General features: G+C 45.9%; 1 long non-coding RNA gene across 1 annotated transcript; it reads right to left on the reverse strand.

Moving 5' to 3' along the window:
* Positions 1–711: 711 nt before the first annotated feature.
* LOC125523007 lies at positions 712–1,744 on the reverse strand. Its single transcript, XR_007290079.1, has 2 exons — positions 1,670–1,744; positions 712–1,044 (listed from the first exon to the last, which is right to left on the reverse strand). It is a non-coding gene; the product is annotated as an uncharacterized LOC125523007 (long non-coding RNA).
* Between the last annotated feature and the right edge of the window lie 6,956 nt (positions 1,745–8,700).

Genomic DNA, 8,700 nt, shown 5'->3' on the forward strand with positions numbered 1-8,700 from the left:
AGATCATCCCCTAGTCCTTGTACTTCTCGTAAGTTCCATGTAACAAAATGCAATTGGTTAGAATCGAACCAAAACCACACGTGTTTCACAGAAAGAATGTATCTGCAGAAATGGGGTAAAACTGTAACAGAAAGAATGTATCTGCAGAAATGGGGTAAAACTGTAGGTCTTGATTCCTTTTCAAAATTTTAGATAGATACTCCAACAATTTGCATCATAATGGAGTACTTACTTTACTTAAGAGGAAAGGAGACCCCTGTTTCATGCTTAATATTCACAGCCCATGGCTCCATGGCCAGGAGAGAACCTGAAGCTACCCTTGTGTGTGTGCGCGTGCTCCAAGTGCAAACAAGCGCAAGCAAGAAGAGTAGTGCACTACTGATGCAAGAAAGCAGTATACACCAAATTTTAATTAACTGAAAAGCTCAAACAAGAGCAGTGCACTACTCTACTCCAGGAACTCCAGGAAATTGACAGGGGTAGCAAGTTAATAGGAAATTGACAGTAGGGCTACTACAGGAACTCCAGAAACTTGACAGTAAACTTGCACATTCTTTACTTTAAATGATGTACTCCTAAATCAGCTTGCATCAGCTACTGCAATACTTTAACGAGTACAAATACTGAATTTTGAGACAGTACAAATCTTACTGAATTTCAGAGCTCAAGTACAATACAAATCTTAGTAATTTTGAGACAGTACAAATTTCAGAGTTCAAATACTCCATCCATTAACTTCAGAGATCAGAGTACAGTACAAATCTTACTGAATTTCAGAGGTGGACTTCTTAGATTTTGAGACAGTACACATCTTACTGAATTTTACTCCTAATACATCCACTAACTAATCTGGGTCTGATCCACTAACTAATCCTACTCCATCCAGCCTCACTAACGCATCCACTAACTAATCCTACTCCATCCAGCCTCACTAACGCATCCACTAACTAATCCTACTCCATCATCCATCCAGCCTCTGGAGTACAGTCAAGCTGAAGTACAAGAAGAATCCATTCATTAGAGCAAGCTCAAGCATCAACAAACCTCACGGCGTCGGCGACAGTACAAATCTTACTGAATTTCAGAGCTCAAGTACAGTACAAATCTTACTAAATTTTGAGACAGTACAAATTTCAGAGTTCAAATACTCCATCCATTAACTTCAGAGATCAGAGTACAGTACAAATCTTACTGAATTTCAGAGGTGGACTTCTTAGATTTTGAGACAGTACACATCTTACTGAATTTTACTCCTAATACATCCACTAACTAATCTGGATCTGATCCACTAACTAATCCTACTCCATCCAGCCTCACTAACGCATCCACTAACTAATCCTACTCCATCCAGCCTCACTAACGCATCCACTAACTAATCCTACTCCATCCAGCCTCACTAACGCATCCACTAACTAATCCTACTCCATCCAGCCTCACTAACGCATCCACTAACTAATCCTACTCCATCCAGCCTCACTAACGCATCCACTAACTAATCCTACTCCATCCAGCCTCACTAACGCATCCACTAACTAATCCTACTCCATCCAGCCTCACTAACGCATCCACTAACTAATCCTACTCCATCATCCATCCAGCCTCTGGAGTACAGTCAAGCTGAAGTACAAGAAGAATCCATTCATTAGAGCAAGCTCAAGCATCAACAAACCTCACGGCGTCGGCGTCGTCATGGTCGGGGAAGTCCAGCTCATGGCGGCGTCCGGATGAGGCTCCAGCTCCTCATCACGACGACGTCCAGATGCGGCTCCAACTACCCCCGCTCGGGCTCCAGCTCCCCACGCCGCCGGCTCCAGTCCCACACCGACGCTGATGCCACGGGGGAGGAGGCCGCGGTGCAGTGGCATGCCGTAGCGGAGGAGGAGCTGGCGCCGCGGCGGGCGGGCACGTGCGCGGGGGAGGAGGCGGGGGAGGGCAGCGGCGCGAGACGGGGAGCGGCGAGCGCGCGGCCGCCGACGTGGCACACGCGGTGGGGGCATGGGGGCGGACGGACGGAGAACAGCAGGTGGAAGGGAGGCCGGCGACGAGTGGGTTGGGAGAGGAGAGGAGGTTGGGGATCTGGATCGGGTTGCGTGGTTTTTTTAGATAGACGGGGGGTGGGTGGTGTGGGACGGTTGGTGGGGTGGGAGTGTGGATCGGGCCGGGGTGGACACGCTTAGTAGTAGCGTGGGGGTTTTACCTGCGCTACTACTACTTACTTAGTAGTAGCGCCGGTTTTATACCCCTCGCTACTACTATAGCCTATCCGAGGGCATTGCTGGAGACCATTTAGTAGCAGCGCGGGTTTATACCCCTCGCTACTACTGTCAACTTAGCAGTAGCACGGTTTTTACACCCCTCGCTACTACTAATTAGCAGTAGCGCCCATTTTTAAACCACACTGCTGATAAACTTCTGTGTATAAGGTTTTCCCTAGTAGTGCATGTCATCATGTGCATTTCATTTGCATACATGTTCGTCTCGACGAGTACATCATTTCATCTCATTGCATCATTTTCATTTGAGCTCATCTTGATGCCCGAAATGCTGTTGGAAGAGGGCTATGTGATGAATATGTCAGATCTGTTTCAGCAAATGGCCTTTTGTCATTTTTGCCATGATTAATGTGTGCATGCTATGACCCTGAGCTCTACATGTGTTTTGATGTATGCCATGCCATCTTTACAGGGGTGTATGCCATGTATTTTTTGTGATCTTTGTGGTGACTAGCACAAGCATGCAAAGTAGCGTAATCGTTGATGCTGATTTCAGGGACTTAGAATTTCACAAAGTCCTTGTCCTAATTTTGTTGTTATGCCATATGTTCATGTTGTTTCCTAGTGATCCGTGCCTCTTTTGAGGATGATCAGTAAGGATGTTTTGTTAATATTGTGGTGATCTATCCATCCATGTCTTTGTTTGCAATTATGGAGCACCCTAGCTTGAGTCAATCGAGCTCTACTTTTGCTATAAAATGTTCCTGGCAGATTGTTAACTTGTTTAGCGATTTTGCCGAGGTTGTTGCTATTGATCCGTGCATGCTATGTTGTTGTTCTTGCCATGTCTAGTTTCTATGCCATGTCTTCTTGATGGGTGTATGCTTAGTTTGTCATTCCATGCTCTGTAGTGAGTGCATCGAGCTCGTAAACATGCCTACTTGTTAATCTGTGTTGCATGCTCCAGTTTTTCACTAAGTCTGAATCTGTTTATGTTTTTGCTATGTTCACATGCTTACAATTGTATTCTCTGATCCCTTTTGGCTCAAGGTCACTAAGGAACTTTTGTTATATGCTTTGAGTAGCTTCATGCCATGCCTTGCTTTGCCATGATATGTTCCTTTAGCATGTAATTTTCATGCTCTAAAGATTGCTTCCTGATGATAAATTCCTGACTTGTTATTTCACTAAGTCTGTAACCTGTTATCATTTGCACTATTTCCATGCTTGTTCGAACCTGTTAGTGAGTGAATTAGCCATAGCTCAGTGTTAATCTTTTGTCAAGCATCATGAGTGGATCCCTGCCATGTATTTTGTTGCCATGTTTGAGTGCCGTAGCATATTTATCTTGATGCATTTAGATGTCTACTTGCTGTTTATCGCAGACCGGTGCCATATTTGTTTTTGCTTGCCATTTCCAAACCGTGCATCCGATTCCGGTGATCTTTATATCGATTTCAACCAAAATCAACTCACCTTTCCAGTGGCACTCTTGGTTTTCCAAGTTGAGGCCAGGTCCAATCATTCCTTTCCAAATCATGCATATGCATCACATACCGCATCCCGCATATCATGCCATGTTCATGTGTTGGTTGTTTACTATGTTGTGTGCTTCTTTCCGGTGTTGCTTCTTCGGGTTGGTTCCGATAACGTCGCGTTTGTGAGGACCCGTTCGACTACGTCCATTTGTCTTCTTCATGGACTCGTTCTTCTTCCTTGCGGGATCTCATGCAAGATGACCATACCCTCGAAATCACTTCTATCTTTGCTTGCTTAGTTGCTCGCTATTTTGCTATGCCTATACTGCGATACCTACCACTTGCTTATCATGCCTCCCATATTGTTGAGCCAAGTTTCTAACCCACCTTGTCCTAGCAAACCGTTGTTTGGCTATGTTACCGCTTTGCTCAGCCCCTCTTATAGCGTTGTTAGTTGCAGGTGAAGATTGGAGCTTCTTCCATGTTTGGAACATGGATATTTTGTTGGGATATTACAATATCTCTTATTTAATCAATGCATCTATATACTTGGTAAAGGGTGGAAGGCTCGGCCTTATGCCTGGTGTTTTGTTCCACTCTTGCCACCCTAGTTTCCGTCATATCGGTGTTATGTTCCCGGATTTTGCGTTCCTTACACGGTTGGGTTATAATGGGAACCCCTTGACAGTTCGCCTTGAATAAAACTCCTCCAGCATGGCCCAACGTTGGTTTTACCATTCGCCACCTAGCCTTTTCTTTCCCTTGAGTCGGCCGGCTCAAGGGTCATCTTTATTTTAATCCCCCCGGGCCAGTGCTTCTCTAAGTGTTGGTCCGAACTGAGCTGCCTGCGGGGCCACCTCGGGGAAACTTGAGGCTTGGTTTTACTCGTAGCTAGTATCATCTGAGTGTGCCCTGAGAATGAGATATGTGCAGCTCCTATCGGGATTTGTCGGCACATTCGGGCGGCTTTGCTGGACTTGTTTTACCATTGTCAAGGATGTCTTGTAACCGGGATGCCGAGTCTGATCGGATTGTCTTGGGAGAAGGAATATCCTTCGTTGATTGTGAGAGCTTGTGATGGGCTAAGTTGGGACACCCCTGCAGGGATTGATCTTTCTAAAGCCGTGCCCGCGGTTATGGGCAGATGGGAATTTGTTAATGTCCGGTTGTAGAAAACCTGAAGTTGATCTTAATTAAAATACATCAACCGCGTGTGTAGCCGTGATGGTCTCTTCTCAGCGGAGTCCGGGAAGTGAACACGGTGTTGGAGTTATGTTTGACGTAGGTTGTTCTAGGATCACTTCTTGATCATAGTTTTCTCGAACGTGCTTTGCCTTCTCTTCTCGCTCTCATTTGCCTATGTTAGCCACCATATATGCTAGTCGCTTGCTGCAGCTCCACCATCATACCTTTACCCTTCCTATAAGCTTAAATAGTCTTGATCGCGAGGGTGTGAGATTGCTTGCTGCAGCTCCACCAGATACTTCCAAAACCAGTTTGCAGGTGCCGTTGAACCGTTGAGGTGGCGCAACCAAGCTCAAGGAGGAGCCCGATGAAGATCTCGTTCATTGTGTTGTTTCGTTTTAGTTGATTAGTAGTTGAGCCTAGTTGGGACGATCGGGGATCTGTGTAGCATTTGGGGTAGTCTTCTTTTATTTTGGTTCTGTAGTCGGACCTTGATTGTATCTGGATGATGTAATGCTTTATTCATGTAATTGTGTGAAGTGGCGATCGTAAGCCAACTATGTATCTCTTTCCCTTATGTATTACATGGGTTGTGTGAAGATTACCTCACTTGCGACATTGCTTACAATGCGGTTATGCCTCTAAGTCGTGCTTCGACACGTGGGAGATATAGCCGCATCGTGGGCATTACAGTCTACCACATATGCCATGCCGACGTTGAGTGCCAGGATTTTAAGGACTTCCTCCAGAGCAACCTAGTCAAATTCGTTATTGTAGACTTTGGTAACGACAAAGAAGTCCTGCGTCGGATAGCCCTCGTTGTAGGCAACACCTTCGACCTCCAGAAGAATCGGTTGGTGTCCTCTCATCAGCCTTCAATGCTGACCCTGGCAGGAGCCATGGTTCATCCTTCGTATGGTAAACTGGAGAAACCTCCATACACGTTTCATCGTCATGCATGGCAGCGTAATGTACTAGATATAGACCACATCCACTACGCTGCAATGGATGGCTACCTTTGCTTCAATATCTACAAGGGTTGGATGAAGAGCAACAGCCAAGTGTGCGGTTCAAGCAAAGAAGTATTGGCCAAGAGGAAGAGGGACAAGGACGAAGTTGAGGACGTGGACGAGGACTTCGAGTAAGGTGGCAGTGTCGTTGCTCATGGTGGTTCTAATGAAGCGTCTACCGGAATAATTGCAAAGTTTAATTTCAGGTGTGCTTAATTTAATTTGAGGGGTGTGTTGTGCTGAGCCCCCAGCAGAACTATGTTATGTTTCTTCTTGTTACTTTAACTCTTCAGTACGTACATACTAGTATTTCTTACATTTCATCTTTTAGTTGGTATAGTACTACCACTCGTTTCTTCACATTATATACGTACAACATATATGGCCAACATCATATAGCCAGCAGTTTAGTTGTCAAAGAATTTCAGGGTGCTTAGTTTTGTCAAAGAATTCCAGGTTGCTTAGAGGGTGCTTGGATCCAAGGGATTTATTTTAGTCTGACTAAAAATAGTCTCTTTAAGAGGCTAAAGTTCCAAGCACCCCTGACTAAAGAGGGGCTAAAACTAGTCTTGAGACTAAATTTTTTTAGTCAGGGGTACCCCTACTAAAATGTGGGTTAGTCCTCTCTCTACTCATTTAACTCCTCTCCTTTAACACATGTGAGTTCTGGATTGGAGGGTTTGGAGGATAGTAAATGCTCATTAACTTGATTTTAGCCTTTTTAGTATTTGGTTCCAAGCATGGGTGAGGCTAGCATGTTTTAGTCCCACTACTTTTAGTCATGGGACTAAAACGTATCCAAGCACCCTCTTAGTTTTATTTGAGGGGTGGGTTATGCTGGACACCATTATTGTGACTAGCCTTTTTAATAGTACTATATGCATAATTTGGCGATGAGCGCTCTCTATATGTACCACCTTTTTTTAATTTCAAGTTTTGCTCCATGGCGCAATCCATCGATACTACTGATGTACAAAAGTATACATTTTTTAAAAGGCTAGAGGGTGGGGCAGTCTAGCTTGGTCGGTTTCACGAGAGGCGGGGGCCTTTGTGATTTGATGGCTCATTACTGCTGGAAGGCGGGGCCTTGTGATTTGACTGCTCATATAAATGCGCTGACGACCTGAACGAGGAGGAGCAAAGAACCATGAGGTATACTCAAGTTTTCCACTGGAGTAGTACTGCGATGGAGGAGCACGAAACACGGTAGCCCAATGCCATATGGCGATAAAAAATGATCTAATTTGCTAGTCATCTCATTGTTAGCATTGTTCTATTCATTCCCTAAAAAAACCATTATTCTATTCATGCCTCGCAGAGAATGTGACACGTGCGGCGAAACACCCGAAGCAAAAGATGAAACACAGGAGCAAAAGAAGAAGGAAGATTATCACCCCAAATGATCTAATTCGCCGCGGAGTCGTAACTGCTTCTTCATCGCCTCCACGACCTCCATCTCCTTGCGCGTCTCCTCCGCCATCTTCTTCATTCTGTCCATGACGCGGGATTTCTCGACGCGAGCCTTCATCATCTGTTCCACGGCCGCATTACGTACCTTGACAGCAGCCGGGTGCTCGATGCGGAGCTTCGCCAACTCCTCCTTCTGTTCCATGACGAGGGCCTGCAGCATCTTCATCGAGGAACTACTATTCTCGTGCAGCTTCTTCCAGTCGGCGTTCTTCTCCTTCAACAGGTCGATCTCGTGGCAGAGCTTCGCCTTGTCCTCCTGAAGTCGCAGGATTTCGCCGGTCGCCTTCTTCTCCGAGGCAATGCTCTTCTTCAGCAGCATCACCAAGCCGGTGGTCAACTCCCCCTGCTGATTGAGCTCAGCGGGCATGCCATCGAGGTTCTCCTTCAGCAACTTCCATCAAGCCTTGGATGAACTCCTTCTACTTATTGAGGTGCTTATTGAGCTGATCGGGCATGCCGTCGAGGGATAACGACTCCAGCTCCGCCGGCTTGGCATGTTCGCCTCCGCGGCTAGGACGCTCCTGGGAGCCATCGCCTGCCCGTGAGAGATCTTTTGAGGTCTCTGCGTGGCGGCGAGCCCTCTCTTTTTTTTCTGCAGCCTTGGTTGCCGCTTCCTTGTTACGAGTAGTTCTCGACCTAGAGCTTTGCTCACCGGCCATGGCCACGACGGACGAAGAAGAAGCACTTATGAGGAGGAAAGGTAGAGTAATTTTCGGTTAGGTAGTTCCCCTTTTTATAACCTAAGTACTAGCACTAGTACTAATACCTGCATAGTGGGAACACGTTCAAGTTTGGTACGTACTAGTAGGTGTGAGCAGGATTTCGAATGTGATGGGAACAAGGTAAAGATTAATTGATGGTTTTGGTTTCGAGGCCCGAAACGGCTCCCGCTGAGTTTAGCGGAACATAAATTTCAAGTACTACACTGCTCAAATGCGTAAATATTATGTTACTGTCAAAAATTGGCACAAAATACGAAGGAGACCAATGGAAGTACTACTAGCAACCCACGATTTAACTACTCGCATGTGCGCAGTGGAGTAAAAATGTCTTTCTTCCTCCCTCACGTCCACTCAATTTGCATGCGCTATATTAATTGACCATCAATGAAGTGAACGACTTTACACGTGTAAAATTATCACATGCGGTGGATCTTGGTACAAAATTGCGTCCGCCCGTGTACCCGCGTGTGCATGCGAGGGAATGAGTGTGTGCGTGGCGTGCGTGCACATCTTCGCTTCGTGCATGTACCGCCAGTATGGCTCAGGGAGGACAAGTACATTCTTCTGGAACCAGCAGCACGTCACTGTGATCAATCCATGCAAGGAGGTCGCGACAACGCCT

Source organism: Triticum urartu, chromosome 7, assembly GCF_003073215.2.
Source record: "Triticum urartu cultivar G1812 chromosome 7, Tu2.1, whole genome shotgun sequence".
NCBI lineage: Eukaryota > Viridiplantae > Streptophyta > Magnoliopsida > Poales > Poaceae > Triticum > Triticum urartu.